Here is a 12,296-nt window from a genome sequence, read left to right as displayed (position 1 = left end):
AAAAAAAAAAAAAAAAAAAAAAAGTTTGGAGGATGCACATTTATGACATTATGCATTTTTACCTTAAGCCATTTTTTGCTTGGCCAATTTCACACATGCTACTGAGATTAGTTTAGTTAGTTTTAGAGAAAATATGTGCAGTATGGGTAGTGTGTGTGTGTGTGTGTGTGTGCACGCGTGCGCGCGCACATGTGTATATTTGCTTCTTAGGCTCCATTTATCACAAAATGTGTCCCAGACCTTTTGTAAATATTACATGCATAAACTAAATCTGTAACTACTATCCTTTCTTTTTTAAAAGTAACTACATTGGCTGGGCGCGATGGCTCACACCTGTAATCCCAGCACTTTGGGAGGCCGAGGCAGGCAGATCACGAGGTCAGGAGATCAAAGCCATCCTGGCTAACATGGTAAAACCCTGTCTCTACTAAAAAGACAAAAAAAAGAAAATTAGCCAGGCGTGGTGGTGAGCACCTGCAGTCCCAGCTACTCAGGAGACTGAGGCAGGAGAATGGCGTGAACCCGGGAGGCAGAGCTTGCAGTGAGCCAAGATCATACCACTGCACTTGAGCCTGGGTGACAGTGCAAGACTCCATCTCAAAAAAAAAAAACTACATCAAACAAACCTCATCATATTGTCTATAATTTCAAATGCTTACCAAAAGCTACATGAATTTATTACCAAAAATATAATATATACAAATTTCAGGTTAATAATCATTTCATCCAACATTCTTTGGTATCAACAGAGACAATTCCAGGATATTGTTGAGTGATACTGTCCTTCATTTACATGGCCTATTAAGGAATGTAAAGGAGAAAAAATGTTTGACAACATGCTATTAATCATATCTTGTTCCCTAAAAGTATATGCAGCTCTAAATCCTTGATGTAAAAAATACTCCTCTACGCATCCTGTTAAATTCAAGTCAGTGGTCCACCATTTCTTTGCTTAGCCAAAGAAGACTCTTTTCCTCCTGGTTATGTATATCTGTGTCCTGAGTTTCAAGTGCCACATTTTTCAAGTCAATTTCACATCCTGCCTTTAGGCTCTCAGACTTGTACTTCACGGATGCTGTAACTCTTGTTTACTGATTTTATGCCTTACTCCTAAAATTTGTGATCTTGTAAGACTTGTCAGTTAAGATCCAATCAGCTTTCAGCTCACTTTCTGTCAGGAACCAAAGACCATTCAGAAATATGCTATCTGGGCTAGGTGAGGTGGCTCATGCCTGTAATCCCAGCACTTTGGGAGGCCAAGGCAGGTGTGGATGACTTGAGGTCAGGAGTTCGAGACCAGCCTGACCAACATGGTGAAACCACATCTCTAAAAATACAAAATTAGCCCGGCATGGTGGCACACGCCTATAATCCCAGCTACTTGGGAGGCTGAGGCAGGAGAATCGCTTAAACCCGGGAGGTGGAAGTTGCAGTGAACCGGATCACACCATTGCACTCCAGCCTGGGCAACAAGAGCAAAACTGCGTCTCAGAAAAAAAAGAAAAGAAATATGCTATCTTAAAAGAAGGGTGGTTTTTTTTCTCCTCTTGAATGCAGTTTTCTAAACATGCTGATGGTAAACAGTAGAAACTTAAGTGGCAGTGACTACAAAGCTCCATTACTTATCTATTACCAAGTATTTGCATAGATATAAAGATTCAATACGTGAAACATTTGCTTTCCAGCTTGTTTACAAAATATAAATCACATTTCTCTGAAAATTAGTTTACTGTACCGAAAAATTGTTAATATTGAAGTGAATGCATTAGATTTTCAGTGATCCAAGTGAACTAATACAAATACCTTCAGTGCATGCCATTTTCATAATGAAGTAAATTTTGATTTAAAATATCCTGCTTAAATTTAGATGCCAGTTTTAACCCTGTTCAGGCATTCAGAAATATGTTTTATTAATTACTGCTATAATTACATTTTCAAAAATATTTCTCCTGTCCTTTGTCCAAGTTCCCAGAACTTGGGCCTTGCCTTTCTTACCCTTAACTACATGCATTTCTGTAACTCACTTCAGGACTTTCATAAACAGACAGCAAAATTTAGTGGAACTAGCATTTCAATACACTCTGTCCAGTCTTGACGAATTAATCAAACTATAGTAAAGTTAAAGCAATCAGTCTTGCAGCAGTGATAGGAGTAAATAAACAGAAATACCCCCAACTGCTGATTAATTATTGCTTCTTTCATTTATTGCTCTTGAATCTCCTGCTTAAGAAAAAGGTTGACAAATTAAAGATTTGCTGCTGTATTTAGTGTGATGGGGAAGCCTGAGAGGATAAGCTGGGCTGTCAAATTACTTGAATTATACTAATTATTTCCACGTGATAAAGTCCCTTCCCCTCTGCAAAACTTTAAATTCATCTCTCAAATTAAGAGTTTTCTTTAGCTCCAAAAATCCTCATGAAGGGAAACCTCATCTGCCCAAATCTAGTCCATTTTGTAGGTATACGCTCTTTATTTTGACCTCTAGAGGGCGATCCTTCCTAATTTTAACAGGATCTGATTCTACAGGGAATGAGCTGAGACTAACCAAAACCCAAACTACAAAGTAATCTCTTAGGAAAACCACCAGGAGGGAAAATTATCACTACTGTTTCCAAGTTCCCTGTGACATACCAACCACCTGGTCTTCGTTTTTCACACTATGCCTTTTTCTTTTTCACTCCTTCATCCATAAAAGGAAAGTGTCAAGAAAAATTAGGTAATCCCTCAAAGCCCCTTCCAAGTGCGTAAATCATACCATCATCTTCCTTGTGTGACTTTGCTTCTTGGTACCAAAATAGCAAATGCTGTTTGCTGTATATCAAAATATTAACTCAATAAGTATCGGGTCTCTAGCTTACTCTTCCTGAGTTTTGTTTTGCTTAATCTTGCTTTTAAGAACAGAGGTAACATAGAAGTGTTTTACTACATGTAACCAAAAAAATATATATCACTAGTGATGTCTCAGGGCAAGTGAGCCCCAAAACTTGGGCTCAGCCTGGGAAGGTGTTTTGGTTTTGCTCAGGAAAGAATTCAAGAACGAGCTGGTGATAGAAGAAAATGGCTTTATTGAGGCGGCAATGTTAACAACTCAGTGACCGCTTCCGCAGAGCAGGGCTACCCTGTAGGCAGTTACGTTGAGAGTAGCAGCTCAGAGGCAGCTCTGCAGGTATATTTATACCCACTTTTAGTTATATGCAAATTAAAGGGCAGATTATTCATAAATTTCTAGAAAAGGAGTGATAACTTCTGGGTCATTGCCATGGCAAGGGGTGGTAACTTCCACGTGTTGTCATGGCAATGGTAAACTGTCATGGCACTAGTAGGCATGTCTTATGGAGAGATGCTTTTGGTGATTCTTCCATGTTTAACTAGTCTTTAATCTGGTCCAGAGTCAAGTCCCACCTCTTATATGTGAGACATGTACTGCATAACAAATTATAAAGATAACCATATCTATGTAATTATAGACCCATACATTACATAATAAATAACTTATAAATAAAAATTTCCTTTGTACTTTTTTTTTTGAGACAGGGTCTCACTCTGTCACCCAGATCTCACACTGTCATCACAGCTCACTACAGCCTGCACTTCTGGACTCAAGGGATCCTCCCACGTCAGCCTCCCAAGGCACAGATGCATGCCACCACACCCAGCTAATTTTTGTATTTTGGGTAGAGATGGGGTTTTGCCATGTTGCACAGGTTGATCTCAAACTCCTTGAGCTCAAGAAATCCACCTGCCTTGGCCTCCCAAAGTGCTGAGATTACAGGCATGAACCATCACACCCAGTCTCCTTTGTAAATTATATTAAATTCATTATGAATTAAAATTTCCAAAGTGCCAAACAATTTTCCAAGGGTCACCTTATTTCAGATTGGCAGAAACAGAATTTAGTTTCACATTTCAAAAGGTTTATCTGAGATTTGCTTGCTAATCCACCCCCATCCTATAATTCCACCATGAAGCTCCCTGCAAAACAACAAGAACTATCCTCTACGGAGCCCTTTCTTTGTACCAGGCACTATGTTAGGCACTTGACTTGAATTATATCACTTAATCCTTATAACTCAAAGATGTGTTGTTATCCACTTTACAAATGACGAACCTGAGGCTCGGGGACAGTAAGTGACTTGCTCAACATCACTCAGCTAGTAGATTTAACTAGAAATCAAGTCACTTCTGTCTAACACAAAGTGAATAAATTTCCTTGTCCACTGCCATCTTGCCACTCTGCAAAGACTGCCCCCAAAGTGTCTCCAAACCCGTAAACTTTTAAGTATAGTAAGTTCTTACTTAACAGCGTCAATAGGTTCTTGGAAACTACAACTTTAAGCGAAATGATGAACTGCAGGTCTTCAAATAACATCATTTTGTTATAATATTAATGAGAACAAGATGATTTTGTTATACATCATTTTGCTAAAAGCTGCAGTTTCCAAGAACCTATTGACGATGCCAAGTGAAGACTTACTGTAGTCCATTCTCATCCACTACAGTCCTCCACTCTATCAGCTGAGCTATCAAAGGCATCACGTGTACTCCTTCCTTCACTTGTACTCCTTTCTTTCAAAGGCAGTGAGAATAATTCACTGGAAATAATTCAAAGGAATCTCAGGAAAAACAAGAAATCAATTTTCTCAATATCCCCTCATGACAAAACTGACTTGTGGCTTAGAAAAATTCTAGATCCTGATTTCACACTGTACAATACGTCACAAATTCTAGGGCTAAATTGCCTAGCTTGAAGTTTGACTCCTCCCTTACTAGCTAAAGTCCTTTAAACAAATTATTTATGTTCTCTGGGCCTCAGTTTCCTCATTCAGAAATTGGTTAATAAAATATATTTCACAGATGAGGCTTAAATTAGCTATGTGTAAAGTGCTTACAACATCTGGTAAGTGCTCAGGAAATACCAACCCTTCCTATTTTTGTTTGAAATCAAAAGAGAGAAAGAGGTTTAATAATGGGAGCTATGAAAGAGGATCACCAACTTGGGAAAAAAAACATAAGGATGTGTCCAGTTAAATTTAACAATTAAGACTTTTTAAAGACCCCATGTTGGCTGGGTGCAGTGGCTCACACCTGTAATTCCAGCACTTTGAGGGGCCAAGGCCGGCAGATCACTTGAGGCCAGGAGTTCGAGACCAGTCTGGTCAGCATGGCAAAACCCCATCTCTACTAAAAACAAGAAACAAACAAAACAGAAATTAGCCAGGCTACCTGTAATCCTAGCTACTGGGGAGGCTGAGGCATGAGAATTGTTTGAACCTGGGAGGTGGAGGTTGCAGTGAGCCACAATCACACCACTGCACTCCAGCCTGGGTGACAGAGCAAGACTCTGTTTAAAAAAAAAAAAAAAAAGGCCGGGTGCAGTGGCTCACGCCTGTAATTCTGGCACTTTGGGAGGCCGAGGCAGGTGGATCACGAGGTCAGGAGTTCGAGACCAGTCTGGACAACATGGTGAAACCCCATCTCTACTCAAAATACAAAAATTAGCCAGGCGCGGTGGCACATGCCTACAATCCCAGCTACTCAGCAGTCGGAGGCAGGAGAATCGCTTGAACTTGGGAAGCGGAGGTCGCAGTAAGCCGAGATCACACCATTGTACTGCAGCCTGGGTGACAGAGCAAGACTCTGTCGCAAGACAAATAAAAAACAAAAAACAAAAAAAAACCCCGTGTAAATATTCCAGTTTGGGTTTTGGTTTCTGTTGGATTCTTTTGGGTGATATGACTTCCCTGGCTACATAATGACACTGTTTACAGGAAAGCGGGAAAACCTACCTTAATAGTTTGTGTGCAGATTTCATTTAAAAACCAGGCCCCACACTCCTGCCCCTTTGCAGTAAAATCAAAATGCCTTAGTGCAGTGGTTCATTTCTGTAATCTCAGCACTTTGGGGGTTGAGGTGGGAGGATCACTTGTGCCCAGGGATTCAAGACCAGCCTGAGCAACAAAGGGGAACCGAACCCCGTACCCACAAAAGAAAAAATATTTTAATTAGCTGGGGGTGGTAGCACGTGTCTGTAGTCCCAACTACTTGGGAGGCTGAGGTGGGAGGATAGTTTGAGCCTAGGATGCAGAGGCTGCAGTGATAGCCCCACTGCCCTCCAGCCTGGGTGACAGAGCATGAATGTCTCAAAAAAACAAAAACAAAAACAAAACAAAACAAAACAAAAAAAACTGCAAAACCCAAAACCCTCAATCTTGCTTCTTTTCTATTAGATGCTTCATGAAATTCAGCATTTTATCTCAATATCCCAAACTTTTCAGCTCTTGTATGTTATCCTCTGTCCTTAACAGCTCAAGACTATACTTCAGGGTAGAACTCCCCTTTAGGAAATAACGGCCTGCATCTTCAGTGGAGAGGTATCTCAACTGAGTAAACATTGTACTTGACAGATAATTTATCCACAGTACACTCTATTGCATGAGAGCCTCAGCCTCTGTTTACCTGTCTTTAAACTGGTTTTATATTTAAAGCATCTGTTAGTAAAGCAAGATGTCAAAGGAGACAAACGCTACCACATACTGGGAGCAATGGGTGGAGATGACACAACTGGTGGGTCCATTCGGAAGGATCAAGGACCCTAGGTTTTGCTCTTCAAGTTGTTTCTATTCGTATGATTTTTGCCCTGCATATCATCAGCACATTCATCTTTTGGGGGGCTTCCACGTGCAGTGTTAAGCATCTCAATAGTGAAAATGGTTTTCTTGTTATCTGAGGAGGTAGGTTGCTTCCTACATATATAATTGATTTGATTAATTCAGCTAAGAGTTCATGAAGAGATAGCAATGTGCTGTAATCAGTCACACATATGCACGCCTTTAACCCTTTAATTTACGTGCATATGCATGGCAGCCTTGAATTTACGCCCCTAAATTTCCAAATTAAAAAAATTTAATTTACGCCCCTAAATCATTTCTAAAGTTACACGCAGATGAATTTTTTTCTTTCTTTTTTTTTTCTTTCATTTCTAAAGTTACACGCAGATGTATATTTCAAACTATTTTGACTGTGTCTCTGTTGGCACGTTGGGCCTGATCACTGCAGGGGGCTGTCCTATGCATTGTAGGATGTTCTGAAACATCCCTAGTCTCTATCACTAGATGCCAGTAGCAATCGCTACCCTCAGTTGTGACAACCAAAAATGTCTCCAAACATTGCTAATGTCCCCTGGTGGTGGTAAAATTGCCCCCGTTAAGAATCACTCGTCAACTGCTATTGTCCTATAACTTTTAAGTAACAATGAATGTTTGATTCTCATTTTGAATATTAGTAATACATATTTAGCCTTCATTTTCCCCCCTGATTTTGTACCTTGCTTGTCTCTGCCCATGGATAGAAGACCATTATATAAGTATAGTAAAGTCTTAATTTGAGATTGTTGAGTTATGAAAATGATAACCAAATAGCTGTGTGATAAGTCAAGTCATTAAAAGTGAAACTGAGCTATTGCATTGTATGTGCACCTGTTCCATAGTTAACTTTAGTGTGCTGAATTATATTACCTGACTCTAGCAAAGTCTTTCCACTTACACTCCCTCCAGAATGCCTGCATCAGGTAAGGCCCACAGAAACCTCAAGACAAAAGCAAGCCATTGCCTAATTATGGATGATGCCATCGCTATGCACAGCAGGTGCAATACAGGTCCCGGGAAGCCATAGGAATTGAACAATACTGCCTCTGTGTAACCTGATTGCCAAGGAAGTAAAAACAACCTGTATTCAAATGCAGACATCTGTGGCATTGTGGCCAGCCCTAGATTAGGTTGTGAAGTATGCCCAGGTCACCTTTGGTCACAGGCTTCACCTTTTCAGCATCCTCCTTGCTCCCAAGTCCAGTCTTTCTCCTGCCCCAGAGCAGCTTGAGGATCCACCCACCTGAGCCTGTCACTCCAGTGTTTCCTGGGGCTCAAACCATCCTCCCATGTATATTGACCTTCCTGGATCCTATTTCTGGCTGGTCTCACAAACTAATCTGCAGTAGTCTAGATCAGCATTTCTAAACTGGTGGTCTGTGGGTCAAGGCCACTCCCCTGAAACATACATTTTGTTTTTTAGCCAGCAAGGTGTTTCTAAACTCTTTGGCTAAACTGCTAACATAAATAAACCCAGAAATCTCATCTATTAATAAAAGTTTCAGATTCCCAACTTCTCTGAAAGAATCTGCAAGTGACACTGCTGATATTGAAATAGTTGGCCATAGCCTATTTAGACAGATGTGATTCTGACTGTGGGCCCTTCATCCCAGAGCTTGCACCCTCATTTATTTGTGTGACCTGTCTCACCCCTTGTTGCCATCTGAGTGTGTGATCCTCTCATTTAGATACCAGAGATTAGATCTGTGTGATAATGTTGTAATTATTTCTGGAAAACAGAATCAGCAAGGATAATGGAGGTTGTAATAAAAAGTTAACACAATAACTTTTTTTTTTAGGCTAAATCTCGCTCTGTCACCAGGCTGGAGTATAGTGGCATGATCTTGGCTCACTGCAACCTCCGCCTCCCGGGTTCAAGTGATTCTTGTGCCTCAGCCTCCCAAGTAGCTGAGACTACAGGAGCACACCACCACGCCCAGCTGATTTTTGTATTTTTAGTAGAGACAGGGTTTCATCATGTTGGCCAAGATGGTCTTGAACTTCTGACCTTGTGATCTGTCTGCCATGGCCTCCCAAAGTGCTGGGACTACAGGCATGAGTCACCACGCCCAGCCCCACAATAGCTAACTTTTTAATGCTGTTAAAGTACTTTTCATGGATATAATTTCTTGAAATAACAGACATCATCAAGAGCCTCTTTCATCAATAGAAATTTTTTTTTTTTTTTTTTTCCTGAGATGGAATCTTGCTCTGTTGCCCAGGTTGGAGTGCAGTGGCACAATCTTGGCTCACTGCAAGCTCCGCCTCCTGGGTTCACACCATTCTCCTGCCTCAGCCTCCCAAGTAGCTGGGACTACAGGCGCTCAACACCACACCCAGCTAATTTTTTTATTTTTACTTTTTGGATTTTTAGTAGAGATGGGGTTTCACCACGTTAGCCAACATGGTCTTAATCTCCTGACCTCATGATCCACCCGCCTCAGCCTTCCACAGTGCTGGGATTACAGGTGTGAGCCACTGTGCCTGGCCTCAACAGCTATTTTTTAAGTGTTATAATCAAATACCAGTCATAGTTTAAAGCATTTCCCATAAAATATTTCATCCATTTCTCACAAGCATAACAAGTAGGTACCATTATTATCCTCTTATTGGGAATAAGGAAACTGAGGCACAGAGAGAAACTTGTTCCCATAGTCCCACAACCCAAAATTCCAGATGGAAAGGAATTGAAAGGCCTGACTCCACAGTCCAAGCCAAGCTTACCTGGGCTGTTTACTGCCTCTGAAATTAAGTCAATTTTCATAAAAACTCTAAGAAGCCATAATTATTACTACTCTTACAGATGAGGAAATTAGAGCTCAGAGAATTAAAAAAACATTTCTGAAAGTACTTGTCAAAGCACTGCAGATGAGAAGCTTTCTACAGTCGACATCAGCTTCCCAGAGTCAGCCCAAAGCTGCTGGGCTGGGGTTTCAGTACCACCAATCACCCATGGCTGCAACACCCCTTCCCCAAAGACGCTAAATGAAAAGAGACATGCATAGGGGTCTGCTCTGCTCTAGCCCCCAAGCCTTGTTCAGGATCAGCACAGGCAGCCAGGATGACATTTTCTGTTTGTTTACTTCTTGAGACGGAATCTTGCTCTGCCACGCAGGATGGAGCGCAGTAGTGCCACCTTGGCTCACTGCAACCTCCGCCTCCAGGGTTCAAGTGATTCTCGTGCCTTAGCCTCCCGAGTAGCTGGGATTACAGACGTGCACTGCCACACCCAGCTAATCTTTGTATTTTTAGTAGAGATGGTGATTCATCATGTTGGCCAGGCTGGTCCCGAACGCCTAACCTCAGGTGATCCGACAGCCTCAGCCTCCCAAAGTGCTGGAATTACTGGTGTCAGCCATTGCGCCTGGCCTAGGATGGCATTTTCTATTCACCAAGCCAAGAAGTCACACCACCTGAAGGCAAGACCCATTGTCCAGTGCCTGTGCCAAGCCAAATGAACTTGCCACGCCCTGGGAGGCTGCTCCTGTTCTACTGAGGTGCAGAGGAAGCAGAAGTGGGAGCCAGGAGTAGAGTAGAAACATGGGAGAGTTGGGGATAACTGAAGCAAAACATACAAAGTAATCCAACAACTGTATCCATAAAGGAAAAATCTTAGAGGATTCAAGAAGTAATCAACCTCTCTTCTCTAATTTCAACAAATCTATAGCTCAGTCTTGCTTCTCACTGACAATAGCATATACAGGACTGAGTGCATCTTGTACAAGAAATTGCTCCCTTTTAAAACACACAATGGAACATTAAGAGAGCCCTGAATTTCCAATCAACAAATGCTCAGTCAAAAGCCTGAAATCATCCTTTATTCCTTCTGTTCTTTCGCTCCCATGTTTTATCCATCTAATAGATCCTATCGGCTCCTCTCCTAAACTTATCCCAAATCCATCCTCTTCTCTCCAGCTCAGCTACTAGAAGCCTTGGCCAAACCACAATCACCTCTCACCTGGAGTACCACAATAGCCCTCTCACTCATTTTTTTGCATGCTCCCTTGCCACCTTAACCTCTTCAGTCCACCTTTCAAACAGCCGAATGAATACTCCTTATAAAATATAAACTAAATTACATGATTCCAATATTCAAAAACCTCCCGTCACATTTACAATAAAGTTCAAATTTCTTGCCATAATCCTAGAAAACCCGATCTCTTTCTTCATCTCCTCCACAATCACTCTCATTTGTCAAGCACTAGAAACCCTGAGTTTCTTCCTGCTCCTCAAACCACACGAAGTTCACTTCACTTGCACACCCTCTGCCTCCAACTCTGTTTTCCTATATTTCTATTGCTGTTTTCTCTCTTTCCTATTTCTTTTCTGATGTCCCCTCCTTAAAGGTTCATTCCCGGTCACCATTTCTAAGGTAGCCCTTCTTCATTTTCTCCCCTGCCTCATCCCTGATGCCTCTGCCACCTCACACTGCCTTGTTCCTTTCTGTTTCCTTCGCACTGAGAACGGTCTGAAATTGTCTAGTATACATATTTGCTTGTTGTGTTCAGAGCTCTGACCTCAGAACCTAGAACCAGGCCTAGCACACAACAGTTGCTCAATAAACATTTGCTAAACGAAAGAATGAAATTATAAACTTACCATCATATTCCAAGTGTGTCCGGAATTGGTGGGTTCTTGGTCTCACTGACTTCAAGAATGAAGCCGCAGACCCTCGCGGTGAGTGTTACAGTTCTTGAAAATAGTGTGTCCGGAGTTTGTTCCTTCAGACGTTCAGATGTGTCTGGAACGTCTTCCTTCTGGCGGGTTCGTGGTCTCGCCGTCAGGAGTGAAGCTGCAGACCTTCGTGGTGAGTGTTACAGCTCTTAAAGGCAGCGCGTCTGGAGTTGTTCGTTTTTCCCGGTGGGTTCGTGGTCTCGTTGGCTTCAGGAGTAAAGCCGCAGACCGTCAAGGTTAGTGTTACAGATAAAGGCAGCATGGACCCAAAGAGTAAGCAGCAACATTTATTTGTAAAGAGCGAAAAAACAAAACAGGAGACCCGAGAGAGTTGCTGCGGGCTAGCGCGGGCTGGCGGCTTTTATTCCCTTATCTGGCCCTACCCACATCCCGCTGATTGGTCCATTTCACAGAGAGCTGATTGGTCTATTTTACAGAGAGCTGATTGGTCCGTTTTGACCGAGTGCTGATTGGTGTATTTACAACCCTCGAGCTAGACAGAAAAGTTCTCCAAGTCCCCACTACGTTAGCTAGATACAGAATACCCATCGGTGTACTTGCAAACCTTGAGCTAGACGCAGAGTACTGATTGCTGTATTTACAAACCCAGAGCTAGACACAGAGTGCTGATTGGTGTGTTTACAATCCTTGAGCTAGACACAGAGTGCTAGACAGAAAAGTTCTCCAAGTTCCCACTAAGTTAACTAGATACAGAGTACCATTTGGTGTATTTACAAACCCTGAGCTAGACACAGAGTGCTGATTAGTGTATCTACAATCCCTCAGCCAGATATAAAAGCTCTCCAAGTCCCCGCCAGACTCAGGAGGCCAGCTGATCCCAGTGGATCCCGCACCGGGGCTGCAGGCGGAGCTACCCACCAGTCCTGAGCCATGCAACCGTGCTCCTCAGCCCCTGGGCAGTGGACTGGACCGAGCACCGCGGAGCAGGGGGCGGCTTTCATCGGGGAGGCTCGGGGC

Source organism: Colobus angolensis, unplaced genomic scaffold (assembly GCF_000951035.1).
Source record: "Colobus angolensis palliatus isolate OR3802 unplaced genomic scaffold, Cang.pa_1.0 Scaffold33, whole genome shotgun sequence".
Classification (NCBI taxonomy): Eukaryota; Metazoa; Chordata; class Mammalia; order Primates; family Cercopithecidae; genus Colobus; species Colobus angolensis.
Note: the sequence above shows the minus strand (reverse complement) of the source record.